The sequence below is a fragment of the Callorhinus ursinus genome, unplaced genomic scaffold (assembly GCF_003265705.2).
Source record: "Callorhinus ursinus isolate GAN/ISIS: 27379988/994484 unplaced genomic scaffold, GSC_fseal_2.0 scaffold54, whole genome shotgun sequence".
In the NCBI taxonomy this organism is placed as follows: Eukaryota; Metazoa; Chordata; class Mammalia; order Carnivora; family Otariidae; genus Callorhinus; species Callorhinus ursinus.
In genome coordinates, this window is record NW_027397116.1 from 17008589 (window position 1) to 17022386 (window position 13798).

At 34.1% G+C, this 13798-nt stretch overlaps 1 long non-coding RNA gene across 1 annotated transcript in view; it reads left to right on the forward strand.

The window, feature by feature from the left end:
• Positions 1 to 13798, forward strand: part of LOC141371027 (uncharacterized) — a 112516-nt gene that overhangs the window by 90014 nt on the left and 8704 nt on the right. The gene's annotated exons all lie outside the window — the stretch shown is intronic.

Sequence of the window (13798 nt, forward strand, 5' to 3'; positions counted from 1 at the left end):
ACTGTTGATACGGCACATTAAATACTATTTTCAGAAATAGAACTCTTTCCTTATAAGGGACTGTATTAATTTTAGAATCTTTATTATAGAAACAGTAATAAACAGAAATTAAAAACATATTTTAGAACAGAAGACTAAATATATTATGAAATAAATAACCAAGGTTTCTCTCCTGATATCTCTCTTTATTAAATATTTACAAGTGCCTGTATTTTCTTTTCCAGATACAATGGGAGGTATTGTAGATAACACAGTGAAAAGGAAAAGTATCTTCTATGCCATGATAGAGCTTATAGTGAAGTAGAAGAAAGCTAAAATAAACACATAAAAAAATAAGAAATTAAATTAAATATTTATAAATTGTGCCAAATTGTTGATATGAAAAATATAGTACTACAAAAGAGAATAACAGTTTGGCAGAGGCTCTTTGATATTCTACAGACACATTTCCATCTCCACTAGAGTAGAACTCTTAGACTTTTAGATGAGTACCTGGGTACTTCAAATAAGTACTGACTTATCAAATTTTTCTTGATATTAGCAATGGCCATGGGACCAACTTCCAGTCAGTGGAAGAAAAATAGAACTTTCTCTTCTTTATCTCCTTCCTGACATCCGAATGTGATGTGAGGACCTAAAGCCATCATTGTGCACCATGAGATGGTGGCCACATGTTGAAAAAGTAGGAAGAGCAAGAGAGAAGGTTGTGGTTACCAGATGACTGAGGAACTAGTAGGTTACCCCAAGACTTCCTGTCAGGAGTTTTATATGAGAAAGAATTCCTTGAGGTTGAAACATAAGGGATTAAAAAAAACTCAATTTGTTGAGTGAAGTAATAAGGGCAAGTAAAGATAGAAAACAGACCAGCAGGAAAGTGTTTTGCCTTAAAGGGAATAAAATAAGGCTAATGTGGGTAAAACCAAGTATGTTAGTGAGAAGATATTAAAATATAAATTTGAAAAAAGGTTTGAAAGTTGCACGCCATTCTTTGATTATACAATTATTTATTCAACACCTACTCTGTGCTTGCTGCTCTTTTAAGCTGGAGAATACGGTAATGATCAGGTCAGAAAAGGTCCCTTTTTCTCACTGCACGCTTTTTCTGGAAGAAGATTAAAAGATAAGTAAGCAAACAAGCAAATAGTATGCAGGCTATACAGAGTTTGGTCTGTAGGATGCAGGGGTTCCTCAAGTAGTCAAGTCTGAGAGACAATATCCCAGTTGATACTTGTGTAGAAACAATAAAACAACCATGTCAAGGATGAGGGCAGAAGATTATAACTTGGGGTGGAAATAATTGATCATGGGTGGTATATGATATAAGAAAATTATACAATGATCAGATAGGGTTGTCTTAATGCAAGAGATTAGATCATATTCTAAATTCAGTGGGAAAAAGAGTGCTAACAGTGAAATGACATGACTTAAGATACTAGTATGGTTGTCATATGGAGACTAGATTGGAGAGGGTAAAGACACCTACCAACTAGAGGCTGAACTGTGTCTTGATAAGAGATATTTGTTTGGCCAGGAAATTGACTGTAAATATAGAAAAAAAATCAGGAATTCAATATATATTTGGACAAAGACACAGGGCATGCTGTCTTCTGGTTTTAGCTTTTGCAAAGTGCTTAATTGTTATTCCCACCCTCACAGTAAGAAAAAGAAAAAAGACCTTCAAAACTCCCCTTGATATTAGTTGTGGCCACCTTACAAGCTAAATATCAACAAAATTTCTTGGATGCATCAGAGGATTGAAATTTCTGGCAAACTACCATCCCCAAATCTGGAGAGTCGGGTATATCTGGGTAGGCAGAGCTGAGATCTGCTTATGTGGAGCAGAAGCTGCCAGATACCATAAGTTGGCAGGAATATTTAAACAGTACATTTGACATAGTGCTGGAAGTGAAGTACAGACTATCACGAGACTGAAATATTCCTGAGGTTTTACATTGGTAGGGAGTTTTCCACACTTTTGCAGGTTTTTCCTTCAGGTACCTCACCACGTTCTCGGAGACGGAGGATCGGAAAGGATCGGAGACGGCTGCCCAGGTGTAATGTCAGGGAAAAGGGGCAAAGTAGCCATTGTGAAACTGCTCAGACCTGTGTCCGCAACAAAGACTTGACCACTGGGGAAGGGAATTGACCAGAGTGCAACTCAGAAACCTTACCCATGTCAAGGAATGCAACACATCAAAGGAGCTAGCTTTTGCCTTCTTGGCACATCCATCCATCCATCCATCCATCCACAAATACATAAATAAAATTTATTTATACACACATATAAATAAATAAATAAACATATAAAGAAAAAGAAATAATAAATAAATGATAGTGAATGAATGACGTAGTCTATAGAGGAGAGGGCTATGAGGAAAGAGTTTGGGAACACTGTCACCAGGGAAGATACTAGGAGATAGGAAAGCTCTACTTCTAGAGAAGGGCAAAAATATTTCTGAAGGGCACACGCACCAAACACAGGCCCCCTTAAGACTGAAAATCAGAGAATCATGTAACATCTCATGCTCTTACAACCTACCTTCATACTGAGAAGCACTGAGCAATAATAACAGTGGATTATGGCTATAAGACATAGACTTTCTCTGAGGAGCAACATAAAAAGAAACTCCAAGGCCAACAGGTGACAAAAACAAGCTTACTAGAGCAGTTTGAAGCCTCTGGTGCCTATAATTATAGGAAGCAGGAAACGTAGCCCCACTCTAGAAGGATTAATATAAAACCTCACTCTACAGGTCTATTTATCTCAGTAAATATTACTCCATACACTATGTCTGGTTTGGGACTAAAAATTACAAGCCATGTCAAAAGGCAAGAACAAATATGTCTGAAGAGACAAAGCAATCATCAGAGCCAGATTTAGATATGATACAGATGTTAGAACCATCAGACAGAGACTTTAAAATGACTATGATTAGTACCTTAATATTTCTGATGGGAAAGGTTGGCAACAGGCAAGTCCAAATAGGTCATGTCAACAGAGAGATAAAAGCTATAAGAAAAAGGGAAGGGGAGGAAATCCTAGATATCAAAACCAAAGTGACAGAAATGAGTACCTTTCATTGACATACCAATAGACTCAACAAGATGAGGGGGAAAAAAATCAGTGAACTTGAAGACAGGTCAATAGAAACTTCCTGAAATAAAATAAAAATGGAATAAACAGATCAGTGGTTTCCAAGGGTTCAGATGGAAGGGGATGGGTTGGATAGGTAAAGTGCAGGGTGTAGAGGGATAAAGCTATTGTATGTGATACTCTAATGGGAAACGTAAAATATCAACTATTTGTCAAAATTCATATACTTTATAGCACAAGAACAAACCTTAATGCAAAGTGTTAAAAATGATCCAGGAGCCTAGGAAATAGCAGGCTGGAATACAGAGTGTGACAAAAGAATCTAACTATATTACAAATGTATGAAACATTAATGAAAGGGATGGGAGAAAAGTTGCTGACCTGAGTAATTTTGGAAATGGTTGGAGTCTGTAAGGCAAAAAAGCAAAAGAAAGTGTATATAAGCACTATACTTTGTTGGTAAAGTTGTTTCCCACAGGGGTATCAGTTAACAATTCTGATAACACTGTACTTATATGATGGAATTGAATAATTAAGTAAATGGATGTTGAATGGTCAGAGCCAGGTTTCTCACTGTTGAAGTAAAATTTACAGATAATCAAGGGGAGGATACTAGAATGATCCATGTTGTGATGGGTTAGAATTAGAGACATCTGTATGAACTCATGTTTAGCTTAACATGAAGGCAGATGGTTACACATAGAAATATTTACATATATGTTTTTATACACGAGTTAGCATACACACATATGTTTCCTTACTCTGTCAGCTGAGAGGGCCTAGAAGCAAGGGAACTCCAGTAACAATGAGCAGAACTAGCACCCAGATCTATACCATTCTCCAAATAAAGGAACTTGCACTTGTTAAAAAAAAATAGTTGATTCTGGACTATGAAAACAAGACAAAATAAGCTGGACCTTCTTGTAGACCAGAATGTAAGGAAGTCATTAAAAACAAGCAAACAAATGAAAATCCTCAAATACTGGAGTGCATTAGAGGCCCACAGGGCCAACCGAGACTTCCCAATGGCCAAGGATGGAACAATTTGGGCAAGAAAGTAAATTACTAATGGATTATTATTCAATATATAAAATGAATAGTCATCACCCTAAACAATATAGATAGGTAGGTAGGTAGGTAAGTAGGTAGATGATAGATAGATAGATAGATAGATAGACAGATAGATAGATAGAGAATAAATAAATCTCTTATGCAGACACATTTCAAACAATTTATTGAGATACTCCTCCCTGAAGGAGGATGAGAATATCACCCTACTCCTTAAGTGTAGTTTATAAATAATAACTTTCAAAGAGTGTAGAAAAGGAAGATAAAAGGGTAATTTTATAGTTGAGAAACCTAATAATGGCCAGGTGATCAAGGTTCACATTGTCAGCAATTAAGTCAAAATGATAGCATGTACCCTTGGGGGTATATTGTGTTAAAAATGGTATTTCACGTCTGTGCTCTCCCATCCCAAACCCAAAAATCCAGTCTAACCACAAGAAAAGACATCAGACAAATGCCAGTTGAGGAACATTCTACAAAATACCTGACCAGTGCTTCTCAAAACTGTCCAGATCATGAAAAACAAGAAAAAACTGAGCAACTGTTGCAGCTCAGAGGAACTTAAAGAGCCTTGATAAATAAATGTAGTGAGATATTCTGGATGGAATCCTGAAACAGCAAGAGGACATGAGGGAAAAACAAAATGTGAATAAAGCACAGAGTTTAGATAACAATAGTGTATCAAATAAGTTCATTAATTGTGACAAATGTACCATAGCAATGTAGGAGGTTAGCAGTAAAAGAAATCAGGGCTGACTGTATAAGAATTGTTGGTACTGTCTTTTTACTTTTCTATAAGTCCAAAATTACCTCAAAACAAAAACTTTTAAAGTACATAAATAATTTAAAAAACAAATTATGCTAACATAATGTGCATTGTATGTGTGTATGTATATGCATGTACATATATAAATGTAAATATACACATTATATATAAATATATAAAGTATATGTGCATGCCTGTATAAATATGTATGTATGTGCACACACACACGTATATAAAGAGTAGAGTAAATGACCATGAGTGACTTCCAAAATTTGAGGCAATCAAGATAACTTTCAAATTTCATCAAAGAGTTCTATAGTGTCTACATAAGATTCTCTACTTGCTCTCAAATAAAGCTACACCTTTTATTTGTCTGTGGAAGTTTTTAAAAATAGTGATATCTAGGTCCCACCCTAAAGGATTCTGATTGACTTGGTCTGTGAGGGGACTACACATTATTTCATCATTTCTTCAGAGTTTCCACACACTTCATTATTGAGTTATCACTGAAAAATCACTATCTAGTTCATTTGTTCCAAATATTTATACTTCACTATACAGAAACATTATTTTATTAATGGAAAACATTTCATTAGATGATTAAACTCGAAGTCTAAAGTGTAAGTCACTGATGTAACTAAATGAGTTTCATTTTAGGAGCAATTGATAAATCAGCTAAGTTATGTGTGAAAGGAAAACACATGACACAATTTGAATTCAAATACTCTCCTGACAGGCAATATTCTGGGTTTGCCAGTCCACTTTCTACCCAGGCTGCCCGGCTCTATCTAAATTGAAGAAATGTTGTATAATCTGCACTATCCAATATGGAACCATATGTGGTTATTGAGCATTTAAAATATAAGTAGTGTGACTAAAAACTGATTTAAAAAATTTTTAATTTAATTTCAAATGATTTAAATTTCAGTAGCCACATGTAGCTAGTAGCTATCATATAAGACAGTATGATTCTAGACATTTGTTCTGCAGAACCTGAAAGAAGATGTGCCAATACCATATTTCATTGGTTTATATTCAAATACTTGGGTTCCTATTGGTCACAATAATGAAAAAGATATAAAATACGAAAATAGTGGGACCTGGGTGGCTCAGTTGGTTAAGCATCTGCCTTTGGCTCAAGTCATGATCCAAGGGTCTTGGAATCGAGTCCCGCATCGCTCTCCCTCTGCCTGCCACTCCCCCCTGCTTGTGCTCTCTCTCCCTGACAAATAAATAAGTAAAATATTACTTTTTAAAAAATATGAAAATAGTAAAGTAAGAAAACACAAAGTACCCAAGGTGATGACAGAGTAAAGAACTAGGAACTAAAGATTTTGGATACAGCTTGGATGGATATGCAAAGATTTGATCAAATTTCTTAGTTCATTTTAAACAAGTATAAAGCAAATAATGCAACCAATATAGAATGCAATATCTGTTTTCAATGAAACTTCTCTTTTAATGAAATACATATTTTAATCTTTGCTAAACTAGAAGTTTCCCTATTACATTACTCGATAATTATTTAAAAGAAAGTGCCAGAATATGTATCATTTCATCAAGAGATAGGCATCTCCCATTTCCCATTCATCTGGATTATACATTATTTCCATGTGCTGCAATAAAATTCTGCACTTTCCCAAGTATTAGACTATAAATCTCTTTGGAAAGTGCTTTTTTTTGTATGTCACACACACCAGATTATACATTTGCAAGAGTATACAGTACTGAGGGGAGGGGGTGGGGGGATGGGTTAGCCTGGTAATGGGTATTAAAGAGGGCACATTCTGCATGGAGCACTGGGTGTTATGCACAAACAATGAATCATGGAACACTACATCCAAAACTAACGATGTAATGTATGGTGATTAACATAACAATAAAAAAATTTAAAAAAGAGTATACAGTACTTTCATAAGATTATAAAGTAAGAGCTAATTATACATTTGTTGAATAAAATTGAATGGTTATCTTCTTGTAGGCACTGAACTTAAATGTTGTATCTTTGCTCTTTTTAATTGCTTTCAAAGTCCTGGTTTATGACTCTTTTAGATAAAATCAGAAAACTTCAATGTTTCTTGCATATGCAATAAACCAGCCATTGTTTGCAAATCACCCTCTAAAACACAGGAAAAAAAACCAAAAAACAAAAAAATATGGGCTTGATTCTGTTATATCATCAGGCCTTTTCTGTTTCCTTTGTGGTAAATTAGAATCTTTTGTGATTGTCTTCAGAGAGCTCTCCTACTGCTTTAAGCATACATGCCCGTTGATATTATGGTTTTTAAAATGCATGTAATTGTGAATTACATAATATGTAAACAATTAAGATGGAGATTAAGGTTTCTTAGAATATTACTGTCAGCAAGAGCGTGATGTTTTATTTTAGAGATATTCAAAGTAATATATTAATATTTATGACATTTACTCAAGCTCCGCAATCTGTTATGATTTGTCTCTGGGACCAAATGTTTCCTTGTTACAAATCTGTTAAAAGAAAAAGTAATATTTGTACCTAGTAACATCTAATATTGTTTAACTAGTGAAAAGATCTACTCTCCAGAATATGTAAATAATATTGGGTAGAATATATTTCACATGGAATAATTTTATATCTTTAAAAATTCATTTTATCAGAATATATATTTTTGAGTTTTACTGTGTGCAGTATAGAGTGCTGTGCACTGTGTAGATTCAAATGGCATGGTGTCAGAAATGAGTGAAATCGCAGGCTGTATCACCAGCTTTCAAAAGAGGAATAGTTCTGAAGCTCAGGCATAGCTAGATCTGCCAACACTGTGAACACTTTGGCAACTAAATTTATGATGAAAATTCATTGGCCCAATTTCCTCCTGATGTTTTTTATCCTGAGAGGAATATGTCTGCTTAGATTAACCGTCTTTATGACCTTATACTATTTGATAAAAACTTATTGGTTTTGTTTTCTTTTAGATATTCAGTGTTGCAGCTTTGGTTGGGGTTAGCTATCTTTCAAAAAAAAGCCAAGATAATAATGTAGGTTTAAAAGACTATGCCCTAAACCAGTATTCCTTAAAAAGAGAGAGAGAGAGAGAAATACTCCACAGAATATTAACAGCTATGTACCACAAAAAACAAAACAAACAAAACAACAAAAATAAAGTTCCAGTGTTAAACAAATTTGAGAAATACTGAGTCAAACTATATGATACATTTCCTTGATGAAAGAATGATAATAGAATTCATGATAAAATACAGTGAATGTTGAATGACCCAAAGAGGGATTTGTTTTTCTGAGTGTGTATATGAGAGAGACAGAGAAGAAGAGAGAATTATTGACTCATATACATTTTGGAACACATATAAAATCATTTATATAATTTATATAAAAATGCATATAGCAGCTATATCTAGTATTTTTCCAATGCTGAATCTATATTTGACTAATCATGTTTCAGTTATCTACATAGTATATTACATGTGACAGACATTATTTCTAAACATATGCCAACTTAAATTATTAACATTAAATTATGCTCACTTTAAAAAGTAAATCAACTTTAAGATTTGTCGAATGTATGAGCAACATAAAGAACATTTCACAACCATTTGTGACAGAGCAAAATCCTATGCCAAAAACGATGTCTAAATGTTTTAATATGAAAGTGTTTTTGAGAATTAAGTAATTAATTGGCGATATATAGTCACATTTAATTGGATTCCTACCACAAAAAGAAAAATTAACTCCAGGTGCACTGAGAACTATAATTTAAGCAACAAAACCTTAACATATTTAAAAAATAGAGGAGTATAACATTCTAACTATATTAAAGGTAATGCTTTCATTAAAAGGAAGCAAAAGGACCGTTATTTAATTTCCTTATGTTAAACGTAAGAACTTTGTTTCACTAAGTCACAAAAAACCCTCAAACTAGAGAAGATGTTTGTTACGTATATAATTGGCAAAGAAGGGCTCTGATTATACTAAAAACTCGCAATCTCAAAAAAGAGACAATTCAAGAGAAAGGAGATAAAACATAAGAGGAAATACAAATGACCAATAATCATGAAAAATTGCTGAACATCATTGTTAGAGTATTAAAATCACAATAATGAAATCTTTTACACAAACAAAAAAAGAAAAATCCAATTTAAGGTCTTTTAATAGCAAGCGTTGACAAGGATTTGGCTTATTGGATCTCGCAATGTGGAAAGTCTGTAATAAATTATGCAGTTAGAAAAGAATGGGCCTTAATCTTTTAAAACAAGCAAGCATGTGTTCTAGGTGTAAGACCCAGCATTTACACTAGTAGGTTTATATCTTAGAGAAAGTCTTGATCATTTTAACCAGTAAACATGCATAAAAATCTCACCACTGCCTTGTTATTAAGAGCTAAATGATAATAATCCAAAAATCTAAACAGAATAATGGGAAAATAATTTAGACAGTGTTCACACAATGGAATATTACAAAATACTGAACTGAATAAACTTCAGTTCCATGTGTCAGCATGGATTTATCTCCTATGTATAATGTTGAATGAAAAAAAGCAAGTTTCAGAAGAATTAAAATAATTATTATAAGATTCTATATAGTACAAAAACTAGTAATCTATTAAATTGGGTTCTATAAATAAGCAATAAAGTTTTAGGAAATGTAGGGGGATTTTTTTAAATTCAAGATTCTGGCTATCTGGGGCAGAAGGCAGGAAGCAGATGTTTAAAAGCACACAGATAAAAAGAAAAAAGTGTAAGACACACACAAACCCACATAAACACGCACATATATATAAAACACACATAAAGCCTCCTTCACCAGGGAAATAAGAAGATATATATCTCTAACTCTAGATTTAGATCTATATATCATGTTATTATCTATTTCAAAACCAAATAGGTTACATATATTTTTTGTATGTACAAAAAATGTTTTACAATTTTTTAAAGAAAAAATATTCTCTATTGAAAAATAGAAGGAAACTAACTCTAACCCAGCCAAATTTACAGATCTAGGGAATTCAGTGTTTATTTATATACTATATCAGAAAAAGCCACTGTCTGACATGAAACATTACCAAAGATTAAAAATGATATTGCTAAATATATATCTTTTAAAGAATGATTGCTTCACAGTTACATGTGAATTCCAGTTTCAATGTGAGCCTGCAATGTTACTTGTATGTCAAAATCTATAGTACCAGTCCAGATCCTTTAAAATATGATCCTGGTCCTGTTTAACTTGGAGAAGGCAAGGACCACATGAAATATCTGTGAAAGCTTTCCTTAACGACCAGATATACATTCACTGTACAAGTTTAAGAGGCATAAGAAATAGAATTTGAAACATAGATGTTACATTAAGGTAAATATTATTTGAATAAAAGAAAAGTATTTAAGAATGACAGTCTTATGAGGCAGCGAATTCATTTTCAGCAGAGGAAATGACCATCAACTCAGGATGGAAGAAAATGTTTTGTGTAACTTGTTTTGTGGTTATATTAAATAAATTCAACATTTGCTAACTACTATACCATGAAAGTATATGAAATCACATCACTACTTTAAATAGTTGTTTCTTCCATTGGTTTTTCAGTCATTATAGATTTATTATATGTGTTCCCAAGATCTTTCTTTCTCTTAAAGTTAAAAATATTTCATGTTATTAGAACAAATGAGAGAAGAGACTTTGATCTTACTTCTATCCCTTTTCACTGTTTCAATGGTGTTCCAACCTCAAACATTAGACACTAAGGAATAAAGAGTATGTTCAGTCTGTGAGAAAACAAGTATCAAGAGATTTGTCGAAGCATAACAAGACTCTTCCTGCACACACTTGCTTAAATAGAAAATGCAGGTTGGGTACATGATGGACTCATCCAATCTCAGCAAGTTGTCAAAGCTCAGTGGAGCTACCGAGAGACAGCAGGGAGAGAGAGAATGCTGACATGTCAGGTGCTGGAGCAGACCATTAAAGCAACAAACCCAAAAGGAAAAAAGTCTTTAATCACTCACTGTGTTGAAATAAGCAAGTTCTAAATGGGAGAAAGCACTAACTTCTGTTCCACTCCCCTCCAGAAAGTCATACCCTGTTCAGAGCAGGTCAGTGCAGTCCTGAGGGCTGTCTCTCTATTGAGGAAACCCCAACAAAGTCTCCAGCAGTTTTATGGACCCGGGGGTCAGAGGGAGGGGTGGAGTAAGACCTAGGAGTAGAAAAGTACTGGTACTGAGTCAGAGTGGGGAACAGTGTCTTCATGGTTTCCCTTTCTTACAGCCTCCCCATCCCCCATAAGGAGGCTTGGAGGAGGAGCCATAAGACCCCTGCCCAAAGCCTGGGATAAGGACCTAGAAATGCAAATATCTGGAAAGCATAAGGACTAGTCCCTTCAGAGACTGCATTGCACTGACTGTGCACTAAATCTGATGTAAGGAGGACAGCTTTTAGGTAAGGTCCTCATAATTGCCAGAATCCCACCTGAAAAATCACATAAAGATATATAATCAGGAGACAGACTCCTCACAGGAATTTTTTATAGTTAGGTGGGCACTAGGCAGGACCAGAGGTAGGACCACACACAATTTTTTTTATCTTATTTGATAAAGAGCATATATTCAATCCATTCCCTGATTTAAACATTGCTTGATAATGACATTCAGTTGTCAGATTGCCATATGCTGAGAAATATCTATATGTAGTTAAAATATAGCTGAAACTTGTCTGTGGATGCTGAAAAAAATAGAACAGAATGTTATATTGGCACAAATAGAGTGAAGATTTCAGAATTAGAAGTGTTCAAGGAGACATTCATAGATATATAATTTTAGATTTGGAAACAATCTGATATATCAAAACCAAGCTATTGATTTTAAGCAGGCATATAAAAAAGTAGAATTTAAAAAAATTTGTCTGAGCTCACACAATTAATGACATATCTGGGACTAAAAGCTAGAGCTCTTGGTCATAGCCCATGAACATTCTCCTGCATTGCACTATCCTGATGTCAAGAGGCATATCGTATACTATTATAGAAATAGTATGAAATAATACTCAACAACCCCAGCAGAGTTTGGACTACTTCACTTGGGAATTTCATATTCAAACTGCAGAAAACCAAAAGCAAAGAGAAAATAATGAAAGAATCCACTCTCCCAATTTATTAAAATTAATATTTCATAAAACCCCAAATACATTCCTCATATACAGACCTACCACGGGGAAGCCTGTCTCCCTGAAACAATTATTTAAGAACAAAAACAATGCTAACTTGATGCACAGCCTGATAGTGATCTGATTGGTCAGAGCGTTTTGCTCTTTGGATGAAAAGTAGTCTCCATTTCTTCTTTTTCATAGTCACAAATGAAATACCCAGCCACTGACAAGTAAATGTCAGCAACATTCAGCGATTGAGACATTTCATGTGTGAAAGGGGCACATGCAATTCCCTCAGAATAATTCTATCAACAGTGATACAATGATTGCCTTTATGATAAAACTGAAGATTTAAGTAAGCATTGATAGCTTTTGGGCATCGTGTTTAGTTGCTCCAAGATTGTCAATAGGTCACTTACCTTGAGAAGGCTATTTTTGCTGTGTTGTTTTATTTGACAGTCAGTTACCAGGGCTTACTTGAATTTGATAAACTTTAAGAAAAACTCTCCACTCTTAAATAGTTTCTCTTGCGATGCACTATAGTTACCTCTATTCAGGAATTCCTAAATTTCTAATATATTTTTCTTTACAACTACATACAAATCAACTTACATATACTTAAACTTTAACTTATATTCTAATATAGCTTTTTAAGGATGCTCAATATTTTAACTTTGGGATATCTTAAATCATTAGGTCTTATCACTTTAACTCAAAAATATCTAATAATACAATCTAAAAAGTTCAAGTCAGTAATTGACCCACTTTATGCTATAGGGACATAAACTGGCAGTTATTTTATCCCCTTAAAAGGAATAATAAACCTTAGCTAATTGAATTTAAAATTAAAAAAAGGAATAATAAAACTGCTTATAGACAGAAAAACAAAAAGAAGCCAGTATCAAAAAAGTTATTCTTCAAGAATTTGTTATGTCTTATGGGAAAATTGATTAAATGTGTGGTTGTTAAATTTTTAAATTATGTGTATTAGAGTGGACATTATTTGAGATTCCAAGTGAATTTTACATAAAATGATTGGGTTTAAATATTAATTGCATGTTGTTTCTTATGTTTTTACCTTTTTAATAGACATTTTTATTTATTTATTTTTTTTACATTTTCCAAAAATTTTTTTTGATGTAGTGTTCCATGATTCATTGTTTGCGTATAACATCCAGTGCGCCACGCGGAACGTGCCCTCCTTAATACCCATCACCGGGCTAACCCATCCCCCCACCCCCTCCCCTCTAGAACCCTCAGTTTGTTTTTCAGAGTCCATCATTTCTCATGGTTCGTCTCCCCCTCCGATTTCCCCCCCTTCATTTCTGCCTTCCTGCTATCTTCTTCTTTTTTCTTTTCTTTTTTTTTCCTTTTTTATTTTTTTTACATATATTATTTGTTTCAGAGGTACAGGTCTGTGCTTCAACAGTCTTACAAATTCACAGAGCTCACCATAGCACATACCCTCCCCAATGTCTATCACCAGCCACCCCATCCCTCCCACCTCACCCCCACTCCAGCAACCCTCAGTTTGTTTCCTGAGATTAAGAATTCCTCATATCAGTGAGGTCATATGATACATGTCTTTCTCGGATTGACTTATTTCGCTCAGCATAATACCCTCCAGTTCCATCCATGTCCTTGCAAATGGGAAGATTTCATTCCGTTTGATGGCTGCATAATATTCCGTGGTGTGTATATATATATATATATATATATATATATATATATATATATATATATA